Genomic DNA, 27,019 nt, shown 5'->3' on the forward strand with positions numbered 1-27,019 from the left:
TACTTATGTACTGTATGTTGAATGTATATATTCGTCCGAGTTTTATTCATTTTTTTCTTAATGCATTGCCAAAATGTATATGATCGGGAAAAATGATCAGGAATGATTGGAATTGAATGGGGAGCAAAAAAAAGCAAACGGATCGGGAAATATCTGGATCGGCAGATACTCAAACTAAAACGATAGGGATCGGATCGGGAGCAAAAAAACATGATCGGAACAACTCTGATTACAACGTGAAAAAAAACATGGAGAAAATACTGTACAAAATTGTCGTGACCTTGTACTGAGTGGCATGTGACATCAGTAAATCTATCGACTGATTGTTGGTGCCAAATAGAAACTGGGCAGCTGAGAGTAAAAAGTTAAGTAAAAAATAATAGTAAAATCTGTTTTAAAAATTAAATCTCACAATGCGACAGACACAGTATTTAATGTTTGTATTATCTGCACCACTTATCCGCATGAGAGTTCAGACAAACAACCATTCCCATCTACAGATAATTTAGACTGTTCACTTAAAGCAACACTAGGGACAGTGTATCACAAAAGTGAGTACACCCCTCGCATTACTGCAGATATTTAAGTATATCTTTTCATGGGACAACACTGACAAAATGAAACTTTGACACAATGAAAAGTAGTCTGTGCGCACCTTATATAATAATTTATTTTCCCCTCGAAATAACTCAAAATATAGCCATTAATATCTAAACCCCTGGCAACAAAAGTGAGTACTCACTTTTGTGATACACTATAATTTCTCAACCTTTATAAAATATTTTCATAACATTTGTGATATTTTGTCGACTGACAACTAGTTGAATGACACCTCTTTTATATCCTGAGGGGATCTGTATCGGTTTCACCAGGACTAATTAGCTTTGAGGAGGGTGGCAGGAACCCTGCCAAAGAAAAAACAACAAAAAAAAAACTACAAAGGTGCCGACTGCTTTACGGCATACATCACTTCCCCCTTTCCCTATTCATCATAAAGACGGAAATCAATGCCAATGCTTTCGCGCGAGTTCTACAAAGATGGCAGAGCAGCAAAAGAGACAAAAAGTTTTGTCTGACGAGGGGGGGGGGGCGACTTCCACTCCACCCCCATCCCCTCGTCAACTAAACTCGTCAGCGCTGACTAGTTCGAGGGGGATGGGGGTTTAGCCACACTAAGCCACACGGATGCTAACCATCATATGCTATTGGTTAGCCACAACTGGATTCATTACCTTATTAGTATTCATTCTTCACACAGCCGTTGGAAACTAAAATATTGTTTAATCCATCTGCAGGCGACCAGGTGATTGATTGATGAGTTGTGGGTGTGCGCTGGTACTCATGGAAAACGCAGCGCTGGTCTTCATAGGAAACGCAGTCTTCCTTAAGGCAAAACACTCCCGCTTTTGTCCATCAGCATCGCTAAAATCGACCAAAACTGAAAAACTACCAAGTGTTTCTCTAAATTACCATGCCATGCATGTTTTTGGGCTGACTCTTTCATTTATTTTCTAATTTAGTAACATGTTTTAAACTGGCAGGCAAATTTGAAAGAGGTGCACCTTGATATAACGAAAGGGAAGAAACTGATTTGCTGAAGTCGGCAGTGTCAAAGCCCACAAAGTTTGAGGAACTGCAAATAGAACTTCACAGGCAGAAAATGAAAAATTGGTTTGGGAGATCACAGATCTCTTGTTGGAGACCACTTTGCATTCCGATCATTTGTGTCTGAGTGTGACAGACGCCCAACCTCCCGTCTTATAAAATGAAGTCCGGGAAGTGTTTGAAAAAGTCTGCCTTTGCGGACACTGGCCACTGAGTCCGACTCCTTTGGTTGCAGAAGTGAGCAGTTTACATTGACACTACATTCTAAACTGCCAGATTTCACTATCAAATTAAACTAGTATAAAGTCTGGTTAAAACTTACCTATAACTTTGGACTTTGGAAGTAACAATCTCTCTCTAAATAAAATAAATGAAGGTGCGGGGTTCACTTGCATATCTGGGATCTCTTGGAATCTTTACCCAGTTGGCGCGCGTTGGGGTTGCTTCCCATAAAATTATGTAGACTATACCCCAAATATGTGCTACCCAAACGTGAAGGAAAATATGGCGTCTGTCATGTCAAATGACAGCCGGCAAACAATATAAGTGACATTAACTGAACTCTGTCCAGTTCTAATACATTCTATGTGTGTGACCCTCCCAATTAGGCCATTAAATTGTTTTGTTAAAAATGTATTGGTGATAACAATAATGACTTCAATAAATTCACATTTTGAATGATTCAGAGGTTGCAAGGCATGGTGTTCACAAATTTATGAATGAAATACACTACACGTCTGCAGAATTTGAGTATTTAACTACTTTCGCTGTGACCCACTGAAATTATGTTAGAGTGTCTGTCTGCTTTGTGCTGAAATTTAATCTCGTTCTGCAGAGCACAAATTTGTCACATGTGCCGTGCCTCGTAACCTCGGACTTAGACTTGTAGGCTCTAATAAGCCACAATTGTTCTCCTTTACTAAAATATGTTAATAGAAACATATAAATTATGGCCATTAATTTAAAAATCTATATTTACTACATGTTTTGACCTACGGAGGGTGCCAAATTTTATGCGTGCAATGGAAGCTCGGGGTGATGACGTAGTTTGTCACTGTTACTATTTGTGTTTTTATGGGGTATTTTATTACCTTTTCATTGCCTCAAAATACTTTTTCATGTGTTTCCCCCTCTTACTTTCAAGTATTGTTTTCTTGTGGTAGCTTTCAAGCAGATTGTTGATCTATTGACCACATTAGTCACGTAGCGCATTGAAACCGCCCTTATTTGATTGTACTACGTTTAAGTATTAAGGCATCTTTAGTATGTTCTGCCTGTATGCATTTAAACAAAACAAGCTTAAAGCTTGTTTCGCCGGTGTAGCACATTTTGGCAGAACACCGTTTTTTACCTGCTCTCATCTCATCCCGTCTTTCCTGTTCATTTTGCTTTTGCTGCTCGTTTTGTGAAATATCGACAGTACTATCATGCTCATTAATGTTCCTCTAAGGATGAAATTGAAAGGGATGAGCAGATGACATGTTTATGTCATACTCTGGAAGCCCGGCAGCATAACCCAGTGACGTCACCGACCTAGGACGTCAACAACAAAGGCGACCTACTAATTAAACTAATTTTACAAATTGTGTAAAAACGAAAACTTCAAGAGGGGTTTTAATATCAAATTATTTTAACTCATAATAACATTTATCTTTTAAGAACTACAAGTCCTTCTATCCATGGTTCCCTTTAAGGACACAGATTTACTGTCCATCTTCTGTCTTGGCTTAGAGAGGACTGCCACATTCCCAAACAGGTGCAAGAGAGGTTTAAGCTGACATGTAAATGAAGATTCAAGGGATTCTGATCAGTTTTCAAATACCAGTCAGCACCATCTGGCTTCATAGAAAAAAAAAAAAACGTAATTTTTGGACTATAAGGCACACCTGACTATAGGCCGCCACCCACCAAATTTGATACGAAAACGACATTTGTTCATAGATAAACCGCACTGGACTATAAGCCGCAGCTGTCCTCACTGTTTTATGGGATATTTACACCAAGATTTTAGCAGATAACACTTTATTTGACAGCGGCATCTTAAGATTGTCATATGACCAAATGAACCACCATGAAGCTTTAAACCAATTGACTGCAAATCTTCATTGCTTCAAGAAGCTTCATTTGGCCATCATTGCTCCCTTTGGGTAGACAGTCAATCTCTGTTGCGACCTTCCGTTAACACTTCTGTCCTCCAACATGCCTCCTAGCATGCCTAGCATACTTCAGATGTAAATAACAATCAAAATGTATGTTCTGTGCTAATTATTTCTTCAGTTACTGTTCCAGTTGTTTCATTAATTGCTAGTTATGGTATTTGGTAACACTTTATTTGACAGTGGCGCCATAAGACTGTCATAAGACCTTCATAATTAGGACATGACAGTGCCATGAGCATTAACAAATGCTTATGACAGATGTCATTAAGTGGCATCTGGCAAATTATCTCACTTTTGAGTTGATGTAAAAAAAATCCAAGATGGACATAAATGGAGTTGGCGACATAATTTGCAGGAGGACACTTAATGACATTTTTCATAATTATTTATTTATGCCCATGATAGTGTCATAATTGTGACAGTCTTATGACAGTCCCATGACACCTCTGTCAAATAAAGTGTTGCCTATTAACCCAAATTAATCAACAAATAAGCCGCACTGGACTATAAGCAGCAGGATTCAAAATGAGGGAAAAAAGTAGCGTCTTATAGTGCGAAAATTACGGTAAACCAAATTTTGAGGAATATCCAACTGTAACTGTAATTTAGTGGGGTAAATGTAACTGTAATATAGTGGAGTAAATCTGAGGCACTCAAATAGTGGAAGGTGTGCTAACTTCATTTTAAAAACCTGGTCAGACATTGGTGTACATCATCTTTTTTTTCACACTCCTTAATATTGTAATCTGAGAGCTTCAGATGCACATTGTTGGCATTTCAATGAGATAGAACCTCATAAAGGAACAAAAGAGATGACAAATTTTAAATGCAGTTAATAATTGAAGACAAAATTGAGGACCAGACGTAGAACAGCCTTAGGAAGCGGTATTATGAATTTAGTTGGGATGGAGACACAGGAGGACGCGGGTGATGCTGATGGAGGTTGAGATGCTATCATGGAGGATGGCCTGGAGATGCTTTTGATCTGGTGAATGATGGAAGTGACAGCTGAGTGGAAAGAATGAGAGAAAAGAGATATCATTTCAATATGAAATCACGCATACACAACATGTTGGTGTTTGGTTAGCTGGGTGTCACTCGACAGCTGCTTCTTTGATGCTAACTTTGCTGATGTTGCACACACACGGCAGATGCTTTTTATATTCCTTCATTGACATGGGTTGGCTCATTATGAGTAATTAACCTGGCTTGCTAAAAAAAGATCAATAGGAGAAGCAACAAGGAGGGAGATGGCGGACTATGACGTTGAAGAGCCATTCAGTCATTCATTTTCAACAACACTTATCCTGTTCAGGGTCATGGTGTACTGGAACACATCCTAGCTGACGTGGTTAGTATGGTCATTTTTATTGGCCCAGATTGGCTTTATTTAGCCAAGTCACCTAGATTGCCTTTATTTAGCCAAGTCACCCATCTTGCACAAAATTTCCCAGTACACCAATGCAAAGAAAATGTGAGAAAAAAAAAGTAAAGTATCCTGCAATAATGAATGTCTTGTCTTAATTTACTCACAAATAGACTGGACCAGTGTAGTTACAGGCTATGAATTACATTATTTTGTTGTATAATTGGCAACAGGTGGATAACAAACTAAGACGATAATATATTTGTTCTAGTGCTGCAACGATTAATCGATTTACTCGAATGTTCGATTAGAAAAAAATATTCGAATTAAATGTTGTTGCTTCGAGTATTCGTTTAATTAAAGTGGCGTTGCAATGGTTAATTTTGAAAGTGTTTGAATGTAGTTTTATTGACTAGGGTGGATACGCTGCCCTCTGGTCTGCTTCTTTTCACATGGCTGAATCCAACTGTTCCCTGTTAAGACTAATGTTAGCTAAGTTTTTGTTTGAGCTAATGTTTTTTAATGCATCCATAATTTAGATTATAGGTATATTTAGTAGAGATGGGTGCCGATCGATCGGGTCCGATCACGTCATTTTCAAAGTATCGGAATCGGCAAAAAAATATCAGACATGCCTTTTTTTATTATATGTATATTTCTTAATTAAATCTTTTTCTAATTGTATTTAACATTACAGACATAATGTGTTACACTCTTCCAGAGTCTTGAGTTTAAGCTTAAGGTAGGGTTATCAAATTTATCGCGTTAATGGCGAGAATCAATATTTTTTTACATTTATCACGTTACAATATTTAACACAATTAATGCATGCGCTGCACGACCCACTCACGCATTGTCGTGTTCAATCTATAATGGCGCTGTTTTACCCATATAGTATATAGAGCTAAAAGGCAGCGTAAAATGAGTAGAGTGAATTTTGGCAGCCTTTGGAGCCTTATTAAAATTGCTAAAGCCTCACAATCCCCCCCCCCCCCAACGATTAGAAGTGTGGGAAGCAATGTGGGGAAGAGAGGTAGTAGTTGATCTTTTTCTTAACACCCTATGTTATTTCCCAACGCAGAGAAGATATATAAATTGGTACCACGACGCACAGTCATGGTTGCACTTCCCATCATGCATTTGGGCAGAAGTTAAATGGCTACAGTATCATTTACTGAAAGCTCAACAAATACACTAGATGGCAATATTTATTCACAATATACAAAGTCACATTTATCCTTTAAGAATTACAAGTCTTTCTATCCGTGTATCCCTCTCACAGAAAGAATGTTAATAATGTAAATGCCATCTTGAGGATTTATTGTCATAATAAACAATTACAGTACTTATGTACTGTATGTTGTATGTATATATTCGTCCGAGTTTTATTCATTTTTTTCTTAATGCATTGCCAAAATGTATATGATCGGGAAAAATTATCGGGAATGATTGGAATTGAATCGGTTGCAAAAAAAAAAAAAAACAATCGGATCGGGAAATATCGGGATCGGCAGATACTCAAACTAAAACGATCGGGATCGGATCGGGAGCAAAAAAACATGATCGGAACAACCCTAATATTTGGTCATTTTTTGCGGGAATATGTGTCGGAACCATTTGTTAAGAGGATTGTGAAGAGAAAAAAAAAAATTTGCATTTTATAGCATCTAAGCTAGCGGACTTTTTCTATGTAAGTTAGCCAATTGTTCTTTTGATGTACATAAATTCTCATATTTAAAAAAAAAATCATACTGTTTGAGGCTCAGCTCAGGTATTTTAATTTTTCCATGTTTCTTATCCGATAACTCGATTATTCAAACTAACTAGTCTATCGATTAATCGACTTCTAAAATATTCAATAGCTGCAGCCCTAATTTGTTCTGCCTGTCACTGTATGTGTCAGGCACACTTTGAGGAAGAACGATATATTTCAAATTACCACAATAAATTTTAGGAAAAAGAAATCTGCAGAATTTGATCGACATGATAATTGTATCGGAGCTCATATTCACCTATTATTTTATTACTTACAGTGATACGTAAATCTAACAAAATTACCAGTGGTGTAATGTGTGATAAACCTCAATAAGTCCCTCAAAAGTAAAGTCAACAACAAATGATAAAAAATAATAACAATATTAGAGGCAGAAATTAATATCCTCCTAATTTAGTTTAGCTTAGGGGCCCAAAAATTCACAGAACATTTCACTCCTGGTTAACCACCACCCTCATTTGCCAAAAGTCCTCTGCTTCACATCATGTCACTCTCTCAAATAATAACAGTGGTAGTAGTACAGTGAGCTACACAATTGGCTCCTGGTTACCTCATCTTCAAAGGAAATTAATTTTGTTTATCTCATTCACTTGTCACAGTCAGATACGCTGATGTGTCACTTTAACATCCAATTAGCAGAAGTTGGATGACATTTTAGTGCAGCTGAGACGCTCTTTGTTTTGCTCATTTTGACTTTTCAGATATTCAGTAGTTTATTGTTAGAAGTGGTTTGTGATGTGCTTTTGCCCTAAAAGTCACAAACCTATATAGGCTTACCGTAATTTCCCGAATATAATGCGTACTTTTTTTCCCCAAAATCAACTTGTAAAATCACGGTGCGCATTATAAACGGGTACATGGATGGAGACAGAAATACATATATATTATATATACAGTGCCTTGCAAAAGTATTCGGCCCACTTGAATCTTGCAACCTTTCGCCACATTTCAGGCTTCAAACATAAAGATATGAAATTTAATTTTTTTGTCAAGAATCAACAACAAGTGGGACACAATCGTGAAGTGGAACAACATTTATTGGATAATTTAAACTTTTTAACAAATAAAAAACTGAAAAGTGGGGCGTGCAATATTATTCGGCCCCTTTACTTTCAGTGCAGCAAACTCACTCCAGAAGTTCAGTGAGGATCTCTGAATGATCCAATGTTGTCCTAAATGACCGATGATGATAAATAGAATCCACCTGTGTGTAATCAAGTCTTTGTATAAATGCACCTGCTCTGTGATAGTCTCAGGGTTCTGTTTAAGGTGCAGAGAGCATTATGAAAACCAAGGAACACACCAGGCAGGTCCGAGATACTGTTGTGGAGAAGTTTAAAGCCGGATTTGGATACAAAAAGATTTCCCAAGCTTTAAACATCTCAAGGAGCACTGTGCAAGCCATCATATTGAAATGGAAGGAGCATCAGACCACTGCAAATCTATCAAGACCCGGCCATCCTTCCAAACTTTCTTCTCAAACAAGGAGAAAACTGATCAGAGATGCAGCCAAGAGGCCCATTGCACTCTGGATGAACTGCAGAGATCTACAGCTGAGGTGGGAGAGTCTGTCCATAGGACAACAATCAGTCGTACACTGCACAAATCTGGCCTTTATGGAAGAGTGGCAAGAAGAAAGCCATTTCTCAAAGATATCTATAAAAAGTCTCGTTTAAAGTTTGCCACAAGCCACCTGGGAGACACACCAAACATGTGGAAGAGGTGCTCTGGTCAGATGAATCCAAAATTGAACTTTTTGGCCACAATGCAAAACGATATGTTTGGCGTAAAAGCAACACAGCTCATCACCCTGAACACACCATCCCCACTGTCAAACATGGTGGTGGCAGCATCATGGTTTGGGCCTGCTTTTCTTCAGCAGGGACAGGGAAGATGGTTAAAATTGACGGGAAGATGGATGCAGCCAAATACAGGAACATTCTGGAAGAAAACCTGTTGGTATCTGCACAAGACCTGAGACTGGGATGGAGATTTATCTTCCAACAGGACAATGATCCAAAACATAAAGCCAAATCTACAATGGAATGGTTAAAAAATAAACGTATCCAGGTGTTAGAATGGCCAAGTCAAAGTCCAGACCTGAATCCAATCGAGAATCTGTGGAAAGAGCTGAAGACTGCTGTTCACAAACACTCTCCATCCAACCTCACTGAGCTCGAGCTGTTTTGCAAGGGAGAATGGGCAAGAATGTCAGTCTCTCGATGTGCAAAACTGATAGAAACATACCCCAAGCGACTTGCAGCTGTAATTGGAGCAAAAGGTGGCGCTACAAAATATTAACGCAAGGGGGCCGAACCACTTTTCAGTTTTTTATTTGTTAAAAAAGTTTAAATTATCCAATAAATGTTGTTCCACTTCACGATTGTGTCCCACTTGTTGTTGATTCTTGACAAAAAATTAAAATTTTATATCTTTATGTTTGAAGCCTGAAATTTGGCGAAAGGTTGCAAGGTTCAAGGGAGCCGAACACTTTTGCAAGGCACTGTACATATATATATAAAAACCGATTTTTTTTTTTTTTTTTGACACGGCCACGTTGTGTTGAAGAAACGTATGCGGCGATCCGTTGCCGACCATTACGGTACGTGACGTCACCATTTTTGCTCGGTAATACTTCACTCTGATCGGCCGAATGATGTCTGTGTTAAATTCTGCTTTTTTCACTCTTCATAAAGCACAGAATTTACTTTCTTGAACTCATTTGAGTCAACGTTTATTGCAGCTCCGCAACTCAGACCATAACAAACGTAACAACAAAGACTTCCTGTGTGTGTCCGTCAACTATATATGTCCCCCGGGAAACTCAAACCCAAATAACAATAGTTCCTATTGTTACTGTCGTGTCGACAGCGATGAGCTCTATCGGATTTCCGACTTACGTTCTCACTTTCATTTTACCGTATCAATCCATGGAAGAAACATTTATTCATCATGATGAAACGAGCAAGTTATACAGCAGCCTTTAAAAGAAAAGTCACATTTGTTTTGTTTTCTCCTAGATTCTGGTAAGTTGGAGAAGTTGTCAAATCATATTAATACCGTAAATATTGTCAGTTTATGGTAATGTTTTGAACTACCAATATGCTACGCTTGTGCTGTGTTTCGCCAGTCAGTAAAATGACATTTCTGTATCCGTACACAAGCTCTGTTTTCTTGTACTCTTCTATTTATTGGTGCTAAAATTAGGGTGCACGTTATAAATAGGTACAATAATTTTCCCTAGATTTTACAAGTAAATTTGGGGTGCGCATTATACACGGGTGCGCCTTATATTCGGGAAATTATAGTACTTGTTATCCGGCATTACTTGGCCAATTTTTAAGCTTTGACTCACGACCAAAATTTGAAATACAAGGACTAGATGTAAACTAAATTCTTAACAAACACGCAGAAAAAGAGGCCTTAAACATTTTATTTTCACTACATCTTGAAATTTACTGTTAGACTAAACATAACAGAACGAGAATGGCATGTTTCATATTTAAAACACCACTTTACATATATGTTACCTTAATGCTAACAGAATTCCTGATGACGTAGATAGAAAAACAAATACCAATTTGTTGCTGTTGACTGACAGACTAGCATCATACTTCGACATATTTACTCGGGCTGTCATACGATTAAAATTTTTAATCGAGTTAATCACAGCTTAAAAATTAATTCATCGTAATTAATCGCAATTCAAACCATCTCTAAAATATGCTATATTTTTCTGTAAATTATTGTTGGAATAGAAATATAAGACACAATACGGACATAAACATCCAACATACTGTACATAAGTACTGTATTTGTTTATTATAACAATAAATCCACAAGATGGCATTAACATTATTAACATTCTTTCTGTTAAAGGGATCCACGGATAGAAAGACTTGTAGATCTTAAAAGATAAATTATAGTACAAGTTATAGTAATTTTATATCAAGAAAAAGAACGTCTCCTGCTCCGCCCAAATGCATGATAGGAAGTTGGGCAACCATGACTGTCAGTGGTGGCTTCAAATGGTATACAGTATGTTCTGCATTGTGTTCAATTAGGCGTGTTAAGAAAACGAACGTTTCCTGCTCCGCCCAAATGCATGATGGGAAGTTGGGCAACCGTGGCTGTCAGTGGTGGCTGCAAATGGTATACAGTTTGTCCTGCGTTGTGTTCAATTATGTGTGTTAAGAAAAAGATCGTCTCCAGCTCCACCTAAATGCATGATGGGAAGTAGGTCAACCATGACTCTCAACAGTGGCTGCAAAAGTTATATGATGTGTTCTGATTTGTGTTCAATTAGTGTGTTAAGAAAAAGATTGTCGCTTGCTCTGCCTAAATGCATGAAGGGAAGTTGGGTAACCATGACTGTTAGTAGTGGCTGCCAAAGCTTAAGCCAATAAAAGGCGCGGTCCAATGAATGCCTGTGTCCACTCGCATTTCGCCTTTTCGCTCTCAATGTGCTAAAACGCCGTCATTGAAAACTGTTTGAGGCAATGCATGAACGGGTCATTCCATGCATGCGTTAATTGCATCAAATAATTTAACGTTATTAATTAAAAAATTAATTACCGGCCGTTAACGCGATAAATTTGATAGCCCTAATATTTTCGTAAAATAAATGCAAACTGCACTTTTTTTTGCTTTTAACCAAGAATCGAGACTGTTTTACGATCATATCTATAAAGAATTCAGGAATTTAAGCATTTATTCACAGGATTTTCACTGGAAAAGCTTTGTTTACATATGGCAGCTGCCACATTGACTGACAGACTAGCATCGTACTTCGACATATTTACGTAAAATGCTAACTGCACTTTTTTTTTTTTTTTTTGTGCTTTTTACCAAGAATCGAGACTCTTTTACGTCCATATATATCAAGAATTCAGGGAGTTAAGCATTTATTCACAATAATTTTCAACGAAAAAAGCTCTTTGTCTGTGATTCCACTGTCATATTTGACGGCCACACCAAAGCGACAGGAATATATCCTTTATCCTCTACAAAAATTGATCGATATACTGCAGCTTGCTCAGTCAGTTGTCAATATTGTTGGTTTTTCTTGTGACTACCTTTTGTTATCACCACATCTAGTGGTCAAGGTGCACACACCAGAAAGACTGCAATGTCAGGTTGGCACAAATTAACACCATTTCATTGGAAAAAGAACAAAAGAAGCATAAATCGATTTGAACATTATTATTTTAAACCGAGGATACCCACCCATATTACATAATCGGCCTGAATGATAAAACATGGTCCTTCACTATATGACATTTCAAGCCACATCATGTCACAGATATGCAATTTGGCCCCTCAAACATTGTCTCCCTTCTAAACTTTAACTGAACATTTGAAGTTCCCAACTTTTCAATACTTTATAGTGTGAAACCTGCTTTGTAGCACCGCCACGCCATTTGGACGACATCACCCGAAGAAATTTGTCATTTAATAAACGCTTTGCTTTAATTTTAATGATAACATATAATGATGACATATAATCCTTTAAACCAAATTTGAAAGCAACCTGCCACCACATGCATGAACTGAAATTTATTTGTACTTTCCCTATTAGACACGCGTCATCAGTCATTACCATAGTTTCCAATCAACGGGTGGTCATTTTATTGCTAAAACGTAATTAGTGTGCGAAATTTTTTAGATTATTCGCATTTCGGCCGTGGAAGATTCGAGAACGATTCACAAACATCCAAATTCCAATTATTGAACTATACCAGGTAAAGCGGACGTAAAACACAGTAGGCGCGGTCTTTGGGACGCAAAGAGGAACGGACCGAGAGTAAATATCATGTTCAACTCATGCCGCTAGATAAAAAAAAAAAAAACAATCATACCTGAATGCCGCCGACAGCCGCTACAAACAACGCCCAGTTGCTAGTTGCTACAAACATACAGCTACAGTAGATATCATATATATGTAGAACTAGATGCAAAATAACAGATGGCGGCGGTGTTAGAATATGTATTATTGAACAGACATGCGAAATGACAGACTTGCCAGCGTTAGTAAAAGCCACCATCTTAAAACAGTAGACTTTTCTAGAAGGCTCTTTTGTAGCGAACCTAATTAACTTTTTATCTAAAATACTCCTAAATCAGCAAAAAAAAAAAAAAAAAAAGTTTTAAAACTTTAACATGTCAAAAGTAGACAGAAGGGAAAGTTAGTAAACAGCCGGCATCTTAAAGCAGTAGACTTTTCTAGAAGGCTCTTTTGTAGTGAACCTAATTAACTTTTTATCTAAAATACTCCTAAATCGGCAAAAAAAAATTATGGACTAACGGGAGCAATTTTAACAACTGTAACGGTTGATTCACAACATTAAATTGATTGAATGTAGTTTAAAGCTGCTGATGCAGAATGGGGACTGGAGTATTTTATTTACTATTATTTTTGTATATTTGTTTACTGTTATATGTTAACTTGATACTGAAATAGTAGTTTGGTTTAGCCTGAGAGGATTTTTGAACAATTTTGGAACTAATGTACAAAACAAAACAAAAAAACAACAACAACAACAACAAAGGAGGGGGGTGCATCAATAATCGTTTTATAATCGAATCGGAGCCTCTGAATCGTAATTGTAATGGAATCGTTAGGTGCCCAAAGATTCCCAGCTCTAGCAATTATTATATCTATTTGTTATTCATCATATTTACTGTCTTAAAAAGTAGTTACGGCCAATATTTGTTGATTATCATGTCAAATGATGGCCTCAGAGACCAATAGCGAATGACAGGTGGTTAATAAATTTGTCAAGCACTGCAAATAAAATAAAATGAAAATAATTATGCCACAAATGAATGGGCTGAATATAAAGTGGTAAAAACTGGAACCATCATCCAATTGCATCCATATTTTAGAGCATGAGCTCAACGTTGGCAGCAAATCAAAGCATTATGACAAACATAGCATAATATTAAGCTGGTTGCTGTAAACCCAAGCCCCCGTTTTTCTCAAAAGTGTATCTTTTGTACTATTAAATAATAGCTGACACCTCATAAAGTTGGCATATTCCTGGTGAGGGAATTGAACTGAAGCTTGTAATAATAATAAATGGCGTGCACCATCTGTGGAGTTTGCCCTGTCTGAGGCAATCCAATGGAAGTGCTAGCAACCGATAGCAGGCCCGTTTAATGTCCTGATAACATCTGCGATGGCTGTCAAACGGCGCTTCAGAACAAGTGAATATATAACCGCCTCATCAACGCAACTCTCAACACGGAGAGGAACCCTTGTATTAGGGGCGGGGCCCTTTCTGTTATACTGTAATCGCACAAAAGCACCGACCTCCGATCTTGTTGAAGACTAATTGATGTTGTATGCTAATGAGCTTTACCTTAATGAGTGGTGTTATGAAGATCACTGGTGGTACATGGGAGGATTTGCAGGGAGAGGATGCTCTCATGTTACATCACATAAACGAAGAATGTGGGATGAGGGGCTGTTGAGCACGAAATGTCACTGGATGATGTTGGAGGGGACAGAATTTAGGCAGATGGAAACAGGAGGATGGAATAGAAATAAGGGAAGAAATGTTGGGGGTCGAGTTGTGGTTTAGAGGCTTTCTTTGCAAAAAGTCAATGAATCGATGAAGGGGTTGATGAAGCTAAGGGTTAAGGAAACAAACAAACAAAGGAAACATGTTGATTCTGTTCCTTTCCACGAAAAGGAAACACTAAACACAACAATGATATAGTTCAAATATTGCGGGAAAGAAAAGGATATGATATGCGTATGTGACAAAAGTTTTTTTTTTTAAATTCATTTTGTTGTCAACCTATTTCTTTTTAATTCTCGAAATTTGCCACCTTTTTCATACTGTTGAGATTTTTGTTTTTTTGGTGACACTACCATTTTATTCCACAAAATTCATAAACAGTATGTTCAGAATATCAATACTCTATGTGGGTGTTTGGGCGTGAGCAGTGGCAAACAGCAACTCCTGCTTGAGAGTACTGAAAGTTTTTTTTTTTTTTTCTGTAAGTACATATGAATTTAATTCATTCAATAACCATGTTTGTATCTCAAGACATATGAAATCAGCTTTCTCAATTGGAGGGATTGTAGAAACAATGAATTATTCCGAGGCCCAGTATGAAATTAAAACTAGATCATGATAAAAATAAATAAATAAATAAATTTTTAAAAAGTACAGTAGGGGTGGGAACCTTTTAGTACCTTACGATACGATTAGCGATACAACGCTCACGATAACGATGATCTCACGATTTGGCGATACAACGATTATCGATACACTGGTCTGGAAATCTTTCCACAAAACAACTACCGTATTTTTGGGACTGTAAATCACAGTTTTTTTCCTAGTTTAGCTTGGGGTGCAACTTATACTCTGGAACGACTTATGAGTGAAATTATTAACACATTATTATATCATTTCACGTGATATTTTGGTGTTTTGGAGTGACACTGATGGTTTGGTAAACTTGTTAGCATGTTCTTTATGCTATAGTTATCTGAATAACATTTAACAGCTATGTTACATTAACATACCGGCCACGTTCGCATTTCGTTGTTCATTCATCATGTAACATTATCATACTGTACACTTATTCAGCATGTTGTTCTCTATTATATTTTTATTTTAAACTGCCTTTCAAGATGTTATCTGTTCTATGTGTTGGATTTTATCAAGTATATTTCCTCCCAAAACGCGACTTATATTCCGGTGCAACTTATATGTATGTTTTTTTTCCTCTTTGTTGGGCATTTTATGGCTGGTGCGACTTATACTCAGATGCGACTTATGGACCGAAAAATACGGTAATAAACAGAAAAACAAGCTTCTGTTATAAGTTTATCACCAGTAGAAATGAACCCCTCCCACTTCAAACAGGCTCCTCCCACTTCTGTGACCGTCAGTGGCAGCCAATGCCAGAAAACGAGGTAATTTTCGGCCATTTCAGGTCAGGCCACCTGTTGATTTTCCGTCACTATCTGTGGATTGTGGGGCATTTTATGGGTCACTTCCTGTTGATTTGGGGGTACAGAAAATGAAGTGACTTGGGAATTAAGTAGCAGAGACTCAAACTTAACAGGAAGTGACCTGTAAATGCCCTAAAATTAACAGAAAGTCATCTGTACATGCCCCAAAAATTGGAATGAGTGATTGTGAATGCTCTGGTTTCAAATGAACAAACGTTCTTTTAAACAGTGACACCTTTTTAAAACAATATCTTGATTCTTGGCATGAACGTATCGATAACCTTTTAGGATGCAAAGTATCACGATATATCACCATATCGATATATTGTCACACCCCTTCTTTACAGTGTTTTATTAGAAGGATCCCCAACCACCGGGCCAGGGACCGGTACCAGTCCGTGGTGCATTTGCTACCGAGCCGCAGAGAAATAAAAATAAAATAATAAAAATAATTTTTAAAAAATACAGTGGTACCTTGACATAAGAGCGCTTCAACGCGCGATCTTTTCGACATCCGACGTAAAATTTGACTCTTTTCTACATCCGACGACATGCTCGAAATACAACGATTTATGACAGCGCCACAGTTTCTTTGTTTTCCCACAAAAAGGACACACGACGGATTTTCTTGTGAGAGAAATCAACATGGGTTCCAACAAAGTCAGTGTAGGAGGTGGAAAAAGGAAAAGATGAGGCTTACCATTGAAATGAAGGTGGAAATTATAGGAAAATATGAGCGTGGTGTCCGCGTCCGTGAACTGGCTTACAAAACGATGGTAGAATGTCTAAGATGTCGGCAGTCCTCCTTCGTTACAAGTAGTGTTGCACCGATACCATTTTTTGGCCCCAATACCGATACCTGGCTGTGCAGTATTGGCCGATACCGATACCATACCGATATCACTCCGATTATATATATATATATATATAAATATATATATATTTTTTTCTTAATTTTTCTTTTTTTTTTTCCAAAGAGCTACATAATTGGATGTGAAATCATTGCTATCAAGGCTTTGTCAGGCTGTTGCTTACCTTTGCAACATAGGAAAAAGTACACTAAACCCTAGTAGACAATAGTTGAATAAACCTTCCGCTCTCAAAGGCCAAAATAGTGCTAAATTTGTGAAATTAATAAAACATGTATAATACTAGCCCAACAGTAAGAAAGTAAAAATACATTCATAATAATAAACTCTGAATGAACTGAATAAACTTTTTTAAACCTCTCAAAGTCCAAACAGTGCAACTTTCATGAAATTATTGTCACATTCTGCTGCTGGTTAGATTGTGTTTTGTTGCTGGGCGTGGGGTGGGGGCGTGGCACTTGAATCCAATGCAGGCTCATCAACGCAGCATTTAAGCACGGGTGATCTCAGAGAAGGCTGCCGAGATATTTGCCTTGCTGATCGCTATTTGACATCTGGCACAATAATCTCGCTACATTTGCTTGTTATGCCCCTGCATTGGGTTTTTCTGTTAGTGTGCTGCTCTCGTTTGTAACCGCTGCCTATCGTCTTAGTTTGTCCGTCGACCTGCTGTCACGGACTCCTTTTGTTATTTCTACTGTACCGCGATCGCGTGTTATTTTTTGTTTGCAATCATTAAACCCTTTTATGTATCCCCCGCTTGTTGTCTGCTTCGAGGTTCAACCTTGTTTCCGCATTTGCGGACGCTAACAATTATAAGTAATAATAATTGACCACAGCATCCCGTCTCTCCTTTTTTTCGGGAGGTGGAAGTCCCTTATTTCTATTTCTGAAAGGTGGCAACAATACTTTGGAAACACTTCCCAAATTACTGCGCATTTCTTTCAGTAAAAGACAATAAAAGTAAAGTAGACGAAGTGAACTGACCAGAGATTGTTGCTCCGGTCCAGCGGCCTTCTTCCTCTGGATAGCAGTCCAGCTCTTGCAGACTCAAACTCGTTGTGTTCGTTCACGTTTCGTCTTCAAATGTTTTATCAAGTTCGAGGTATTGAAACTGGCCGATTTAACTCCACATCTCCAAACTTTCAGGCCGCAAATCTTGCATGCAGCCATTGATTTTAATCGACGGGATTTCTATTTGGAAATATTTCCCGACCGCCGCCATATTTCCTGGTTTGTTTTTCGTCCATATGAAAAAGCCCCCTTTTGATTGGTCAGGAGTGGCTATTGGCCCGCTCTCATTGGTCTGGAGCAGGCCAATAGCGATAGCTGCTTGGTGTTCACGTGTCATCACACAACACAGAGACAGAGTGTAGTGAGCGCCAGGAGGAGAAAAAGGCTGTGGTCAAATGTTATAATAATGGACCGGTAAATGGTATCGGCGCCATCTTTGTTGGTACTCGCCGATACCAATACCACCATTTCGGGCCGGATCGGCGCCCCCTGCCAATACTAGTATCGGTATCGGTGCATCTTTAGTTATAAGTTAAGGTGACAATTATTATTATTGCAACAATTGCCAGCTTCATCAGGTTTTTAATCATTTATTTCAGAACTTGTGCAACACAACATGCCCTCTGTCCCCCGCAGCTGACGCCCAACAACAGAACACGAAAAATGAGAGTTAAACTCTAATGCACACTCACTCTGTCATCAACCATGCGATGCGTTCAGGTACACTACGCAAAAATACATCTTCCAAATCAGAACCAGATTCGTTATACTACAGGTATTATTGTTATTATTACTATTATTATATTATTATTACGATTTGTATTCATAATTTATTCGTTTTGCTCTTTGTACTGTATTGGCCCGAATATAAGACAGTGTTTTTTGCATTGAAATAAGATTGAAAAAGGGGGTCGTCTTATATTCGCGGCCTAGACATCATACCCATTCACATCGCTAGATGGCGCCAGATATCATTGAAGAGATGTTCTGTCATGACAGATCTCAGCTACTCTCAAGTTTAACCAGTTTGTGTTATTTTATTGCAATGTTTTTCCTTATTCAGATTTGTTTCAAGACTACTGTTACAGTTAGACTTCACTTTGATGGTTGATGCAGCTATAGCAATTTTGTTGTTTTATCACAATAGAAAACCAGAAGCCATTCATTTACAAATGTGATTGCACTTTAGTTTACATGTTTAAATGTTCAGATATTAAGATTTGAATGAGCCAAAATAACATGCTTTTTCTCTCAAATATATTGTTATAATCATTTGTTTCGGATGTACTGTAATTATTTTCTGTATAAAAATTAATTTGGTGTTCAAAAAGTCTTTTTTTCAAAACTTGAGTTTTGAAAAAGAGGGGGTCGTCCTATAATCAGGGCCAATAGGGTAATTGCTATTTCCAATAGTAACAACAGTATTTATTAAGGTTTTATTGTAGGTTTTCAGGCTGTGGAACGAATTAGTGGTATTATAATGCATTCTTACGGGAAAATCCTGCTCAACATACGACCATTTCAACTTACAAACAAGGTCCTGGAACTAATTAACTTCGTATGTAGAGGTACCACTATAATTTGTTAACGACCGCAAGCTGGCATGATTTGTGTACGTCGCCCTCTAGGGGTTGGCCGCCATTATTGGGGTGTTTGCACACCTATAGCAGCCCAGCATCAGTCAATGTAAACAGTAATGTTAGCTGTTGTTGGATGTGTGCTGCGCGCAGCGATATCTTTTTAAAGCTTTTTTACAGGAAAAAGGCCACTTCCTAAACCATAAGAGGAGCCTACAACAAAGTCCATTCTGCATAATATGCAGCTAAAAGCTAGCAAATTAGGCAACAATAGCAAATTCACTGAAAGCATCATACTTCGTGGTGAACCGGGCCAAGAAACCTTTCACTCATTATGATTGCGGCCAAGGATATTTGCCATCACGTTTTAGGAAAGGCCGCTCTTCAAAAAGCTTGATTAATCGTATGATGAGTAACATTTTCTCTGCACTTAATGTTTTTTTCCAGCCCTGTTGTGTTATTCTACAGTGCCCTCCATCTCATCTGACCAAAGCACACGGTCCCAGTTGAAGCCTGGACCAAGATTGAGCTTTTTGGCAACAAACACCCTAAGTGGGTCTGGCGTGCCACGAAAGATGCGCATGCTGAAAAGCACCTCATACCCACTGTGAAGTATGGGGGTGAGTCAGTGATGCTGTGGTGCTGCTTCGCTTCCAAAGGCCCTGGGAACCTTGTTAGGGTGCATGGCATCATGAATGCTTTGAAATATCAGGACATTTTAACTCAAAATCTGTTGCCCCCTGCCCGAAAGCTGAAGATGGGTCGTCACTGGGTCTTTCAGCAAGACAATGACCCTAAACATATGGCCAAATCTACACAGAAATGGTTCACTAGACACAGAGTCAAGCTCCTTCCATGGCCATCTCAGTCCCCAGACCTTGTTTTGTTGGCAAAAGGGGGTTGTACGAAGTATTAACACCAGGGGTGCTAATAATTGTGACACACATTACTTGATGTCAAATAATTTTTTCTTTATGTGGGATTTTTCCCCCACTGAATGAATGCACTTGTATTGAAGGTTGGTTTTTTTCTTTTTTTTCCATTAAGGTCCCATATCATTTGAATTAAAAAAATATATATTAGAAGCTAAAAAACACATCTTTTTCAGGGGTGCCGATAATTATGGAGGGCACTGTATTTACTGTAATTTTCTGCCATATATTCCCAGTTTGTGAAATAAAGGCCCACGTGACACCGGTCCGTTGTGCAAAAAAGGTTAGAGACCACTGTTTTATTGTATATTTACACACAGATGCCCACCACAAAACCTGACCAAGCAATATTGCCCCTACACAGCAAGGAAGCCAGTGTGTATTGAAAACAGTCCAATGTTGTTAAGTTTTTCTGCTCATATCTCAAAACAACAGGTCACCAAGCGACAGCATACACGATTCAAAACCATCCGAAGGCACTACACCAAAACAAATCTGTGATTTGGCTGGGCACGAACACAAAAACTGCAAAATATTTGGGGAACACCATGTTTTTCATTTTCTCGTAAAAATCTGACTACTCTCATACTACGACAACTTTTTTCTAATGACATGACAACTCTATTCATATAACATTACAATTTTTCATATGAAATTGCACGATTTTTTTCTCTGAGCGTCACTCAACTTTTCTCTTATGGCCATCATTGTAAATTCCCATCAGCCCTCCTCTTACCCTCTTCTGTTCTGCTGCCTTTACAAATCTCTCTCCCAACTCCCCTGTAATGCCTCTTCCTCACCTCCTCACACCTTCCGTCATCCCTGCCTCCACACCTCCTGTCTCTCCCATCACCTCTGCTCTCCTCTGCCCTTCCTGCATGCAAAGATCCTACCACACACGTCTCTCTGGGCAACTGTACGTGTACCGCGGCGAGGTCTGATCCGACACCGAAAGCGCCACTTTGCGGCCGGTTGCACGAGCGTTGCACTACTGCAGTGCGCCTGCGTGTAGATGATGAGCGCGGTCACCTGTGGGTGCAAAGGAGCTAATTGAAATGGATATCAGCTAATAGGATAGGCAAAAACACATACAATAATGCATTCATTTCTAGTTTGTTTGAAGGCAAATGCAGTAGATTTTCTTCGGTCTTATGCTTCCAATCACTGCAGCAAATATGGACCACAAGACTGCTTTATTGTGGTCAACAACATGGTCTTCAGCCTTGGTGGTCTCTACGGACCCTTAGGCCAGAGATTTATTAAAGCATACCAGAGCTCGTGATGATGATGCTGATGATGGCGGCGGTTAGTTATTCACCTCAAGTGACGTACCGCAATACAGAAACAAAAGTTGTGCAAGAAACACAATGACAAACTCCTCACACTCACACACAGGAGGAATTAAATGCCTCAGCCTCAAACACACCGCTGTATCCGTCTGATGGGAGAGTGTTTTGAGTCAGGTTTCTAGTGAGAGCTCCCAGCGGTGTTTTGCCTCTCTTACGCCCCAAACATCCCGCCAATATCCCCAGGATGAGGCGGGAAATCTTGCGGCACACGCACACACACTGACAGTGAGCCAACGTGCGCACATGCAGGCAGGCAGGGAGAAAATGAGCATCAACAGATATGATCGTGCATCTGCAGCGGTGCGGGGCACAGCTGCAGCGGCGCGCCGGTCTTTCAAGACTTAACAACAGAGTGCAAACTCACTAGAATGAAATTTCTTGCAGATAAATACCTCTCATCTAACACACCCACTCCCAAAAAAGGGGTTCCTAACTAAACATGTGACTGTTAGATGCAACATGCGGCTAGTGAGTTTGCAAGGCGCACCAATGACAGAAGGGTCAAAGCTCCGGCGCGCCGGCCGCTTGCACCTCACCACCGCCGGCCGTCCGTCCCTCCGTGACGGGCGGCCAAACATGCCGACACCTGCCCCCCCCCTCCACCTCATCACCGCAATTAATCCAACAATGCAAAGATGTTTAAAATAAATGCACTTACTGTTTTTCACCAGCCTTTCCCCCCTCTTTCCCTGCGTCCCTCCATCCTTTTTCACATCCTTCCGATTTGAGGTATCCGTTTTTGCGTGTGTGTGTGTGTGAGCGCGCGTGCCCCCCCTGGCTCTTTACACACACTCGCTCACACACACACACCCCCACGCACACTCACACACACGCAGAGAAACGCCGGGAAAATATCTCTCTAAACATACATATATGTTCTACATGTATACAGCGTTCTCTCTCTCCCCTCTCTCTCTCTCCCCTTTCCCTCTCTCTCTCTCTCGTCCTCCCTCTCTCTCCCCTCACACACTCTCTCTCCCTCTTTGCCTGTTCTTTGGTTAAAATTCAGTATATGCGCCCCGTCACCTAGCAACCGTCAACCTCTCTCTCTCTCCCTCTCTCTCCTGTTTCCTCCCTCCTCCATCCCCTCCTCCCGCCATCACTGGCGACACGTGTTGAATGCTAAACTTAGCGGAGCGGAATGAAATTAATAAAGGGATGGAGGATCTATCCAACCCCCCGCTTGTCCCCCCTTTCTTTTCACTGCCTCTCCTCTCCGGCTCTTTCACCCTCGCTCGTATCATAATGCAATATAAATATTTACTAGAACCACTCAGCCCTCTTATTGCCCCCCACCACTCCTCCTCCACTGAGCTCTTCTGCATTAACCCCTCCCACCCTGCTTCCCGCTTCCTCATCCATCCATCCATATCCAGCTCCCTCCCTTTCCATCCCATAGCCGATTTCTGCTTCCCCAAGCAAAACGGAGGTGCAGCACCAAAGTGTGTGGGTCAACATGCGGCTGTCATATATGGTTAGCTTTGTGCAAAAGATGTAAAAAGTCCTGTTTGATTCAAAGGTGACTTTAGTGTAAAAGTTAAGTGCAGTTGTACCAAGAGCAACTAGTAGTTATACAAAATAAACTTGTAGCAAAAAAAAAAAAAATAAAAATAAAAAAAGAATCACTCATATTCGGCGCAAAAAATATTTGTCTTTATAGAAAATGTCATTTGCTCTGAATTGCTTTTACTAAAACAAGTCACTTACAGTGGGGCAAATAAGTATTTAGCCACTAATTGTGCAAGTTCTCCCACTTGAAAATATTAGAGAGGCCTGGGTAAACCTCAACCATGAGAGACAGAATGTGGAAAAAAAACAGAAAACCACATTGTTTGATTTTTAAAGAATTTATTTGCAAATCATGTTGGAAAATAAGTATTTGGTCAATACCAAAAGTTCATCTCAATACCTTGTTATGTACCCTGTGTTGGCAATAGCAGATACCAAACGTTTTCTGTGACTCTTCACAAGCTTTTCACACACTGTTGCTGGTATTTTGGCCCATTCCTCCATGTAGATATCCTCTAGAACAGTGATGTTTTGGGGCTGTCATTGGGCAACACGGACTTTCAACTCCCTCCACAGATTTTCTATGGGGTTGAGATCTGGAGACTGGCTAGGCCACTCCAGGACCTTGAAATGCTTCTTACGAAGCCACTCCTTTGTTTCCCTGGCTGTGTGTTTGGGATCATTGTCATGCTGAAAGACCCAGCCACGTCTCATCTTCAATACCCTTGCTGATGGAAGGAGATTTTCACTCAAAATCTCTCGATACATGGCCCCATTCATTCTTTCCTCTACACAGATCAGTCGTCCTGGTCCCTTTGCAGAAAAACAGCCCCAAAGCATGATGTTTTCACCCCCATGCTTCACAATGGGTATGGTGTTCTTCAAATGCAATTCAGTATTCTTTCTTCTCCAAACACGAGAACCTGTGTGTCTACCAAGAAGTTCTATTTTGGTTTCATCTGACCGTAACACATTCTCCCAGTTCTCTTCTGGATCATCCAAATGCTCTCTAGCAAACCGCATACGGGCTTGGACGTGTATTTTCTTCAGCAGGGGGACACGTCTGGCAGTGCAGGATTTGAGTCCCTGGCGGCGCATTGTGTTACTGATAATAGCCTTTGGTACTGTGGTCCCAGCTCTCTGTAGGTCATTCACTAGGTCCCCCCGTGTGGTTCTGGGATATTTGATCACCGTTCTTGTTATCATTTTGACGCCACGGGGTGAGATCTTGCATGAAGCCCCAGATCAAAAGAAGATTTTCAGTGGTCTTGTACGTCTTCCATTTTCTAATAATTGCTCCCACAGTGGATTTCTTTACACCAAGCATTTTACATATTGCAGATTCAGTCTTCCCAGCCTGGTGCAGGTCTACAATTTTGTCTCTGGTGGTTCTGGGATATTTGCTCACCGTTCTTGTTATCATTTTGACGCCAAGGGGTGAGATCTTGCATGGAGCCCCAGATTGAGGGAGATTATCAGTGGTCTTGTATGTCTTCTATTTTCTAATAATTGCTCCCACAGTTGATTTCTTTACACCAAGCGTTTTACCTTTTGCAGATTCAGTCTTCCCAGCATGATGCAGGAGATTCTGGACAGGTGTCTTTTATATCGATAATGAGTTAAAACAGGTGCCATTAATACAGGTAACGAGTAGAGCCTCGTTAGACCTCGTTAAAAGAAGTTAGACCTCTTTGACAGCCAGAAATCTTGCTTGTTTGTTGGTGACCAAATACTTATTTTCCACTCTAATTTGGAAATAAATTCTTTAAAAATCAAACAATGTGATTTTCTGTTTCCCCCCCCCCCCCCCCCCCCCACATTCTGTCTCTCATGGTTGAGGTTTACCCATGTTGACAATTACAGGCCTCTCTAATCTTTTCAGGTAGGAGAAGTTGCACAATTAGTGGTTGACGAAATACTTATTTGCCCCACTGTATATCTTGATGTCAGCTTCTGTAAAACCTATCCTCAAGAGGATCGTGGGGGTGTTGGAGCCTATCCCAGCTAAATATGGGCACTCTGGTCAAGCTGCCATCCAATCGCAGGGCACATACAGTATACACAAGCAACCTCTTACACATATAATCACATTCATGGAGAATTTACAGTGTTCAGTCAGCCTACAATGCATATTTACGGGATGGTAATATTGCAATTTTAATCATCTATGGCTACCCAGATAACAATATGTAACTGGAGCGGACATGGGCCAGATGTACTGCAAATTTCGTCCCAACTTCTTAAAACGGGTCCACCCCAGTGTCTTTTTGAACAGTGGCCCAAACTCAGTAAGGAGTCACTTGCCGGATCAGCAACCAGTTTTGGGCCAGAACTGGTCCAAAGTAGCAGACACGACATTAATATATGGCCCTCTTATGGCACACATGCAAGGGCGTAGGTTTGCATAGGGACAGTAGGGACATAACACTACCAACTTTTCAGGAGGCTCAAATTGTCCCCACCAACCTTTAAGCAACCTTATTTGCATTAGAAAATAAAAGAGAAGACTAAAGAGTTCAGTTATATAGGTAATTTAGATTGTCTTCCCGAATATTGTAATGATAGAATAGACCCTACCATTATTAAGTAAATAATTTTCGTTATGTTCAGACCTACATTTATCCCTTTTCACTTACTGAATGTGCCGGTCCACTTTCCCCCCTCAAACGAACGTTTGATTGGCTGATGACTTGAAGCCTCCGTCCCGCCACAAAGACATACACACATGTACTCAAGACAGCCTCAACAGATTCATGTCAACAACATGCCGCCTCTTCCGTCCCCTTCAGAGAGGAGAGATATTATACATTTGGGTTTTTTTTTCTGCCAGCAGCAGTCACTGTAAGTCATGTAAAAAGACGTCAATGTTGTGGAAGTGGGGGAAACACCACTAATTTTTCTACTGAAAGTCCGACCTGCATCAGAGTCAGAATAACATTATACTTGCTAACCTGCAAAACTACTGCGGTCAGGCCAGCTTCCACAAGAAACAACAAAGTCAAGCTAGCTGTCCCTTATTTGGATCATTGTTTGCATTATGTGCATTACGCCACTAATTTTTCTACTGAAAGTCCGACCTGCATCAGAGTCAGCTTAACATTATACTTGCTAACCTGCAAAACGTCTGCGGTCAGGCCAGCTTCCACAAGAAACAACAAAGTCAAGCTAGCCGTCCCTTATTTGGATCATTGTTTGCATTATGTGCTTTACGGTAATATCGTCTCTACCAATGTTGAGACCAAACCTACGCCCAAGCACACATGTTAACCAATCCGGGCCAGATTTGTATCAAAAAAGTTTTCAGTATTAAATTTGGAGTCTATTTTGTTCAATTTATCATACTGTAATGTGTTTATATTGCAAATTTAATTTGTCTATTAAAAGCTTTAATGACAACACTTCCTTTTCATGCCATTTATTAAGGCTAACATGATATAAATACAACATATCAGAACATAACAGTATAACATTGTTTTTTCACAAAATATTTTAACTGGAACAAGCAACTCAACATTAAAGATGACCCATTTTAGGCTGTATATTGTATTTGTTAAGGTGCTGGGGTAATGGGGGACCTAATTCATTGACGATGTGAGGAAGTGGTAGATAGTGTCCAAAGAATCTGGCGGGCAGTTTGTTAATAGAACAGATGAACGGGTAGGCACGTGTTTTGCCAGACATTTCAGGATCTTCGGGGGAAAAAAAACACAAAACTGAGCTCTTTATCAGGATTACATGATTCTTTGTTAGCTGAAAGTCATATACCTGTAGGTAACTTGTTGATCTGGCGATGATGTGAGGCCAAGGACCGGTTTAAGTAAGCTGCTGACGATGATCAGCGGCACCTGGTCCCAGGCTCACCAATCTGTGCAATCAAGGCGACAATTAAGGCAAAAC

At 39.6% G+C, this 27,019-nt stretch overlaps 1 protein-coding gene across 1 annotated transcript in view; it reads right to left on the minus strand.

Annotated features, from left to right (window-relative positions):
- Positions 1-22,542, minus strand: part of LOC130914457 (glutamate receptor ionotropic, NMDA 2D) — a 176,455-nt gene extending 153,913 nt beyond the window's left edge. Inside the window, exon 1 of the mRNA XM_057833666.1 lies at positions 22,272-22,542. The gene's annotated coding sequence lies outside the window, so the exon portion shown is untranslated. The remainder of the gene's footprint in view (positions 1-22,271) is intronic.
- Between the last annotated feature and the right edge of the window lie 4,477 nt (positions 22,543-27,019).

This window comes from Corythoichthys intestinalis, chromosome 4, assembly GCF_030265065.1.
Source record: "Corythoichthys intestinalis isolate RoL2023-P3 chromosome 4, ASM3026506v1, whole genome shotgun sequence".
Lineage (NCBI taxonomy): Eukaryota > Metazoa > Chordata > Actinopteri > Syngnathiformes > Syngnathidae > Corythoichthys > Corythoichthys intestinalis.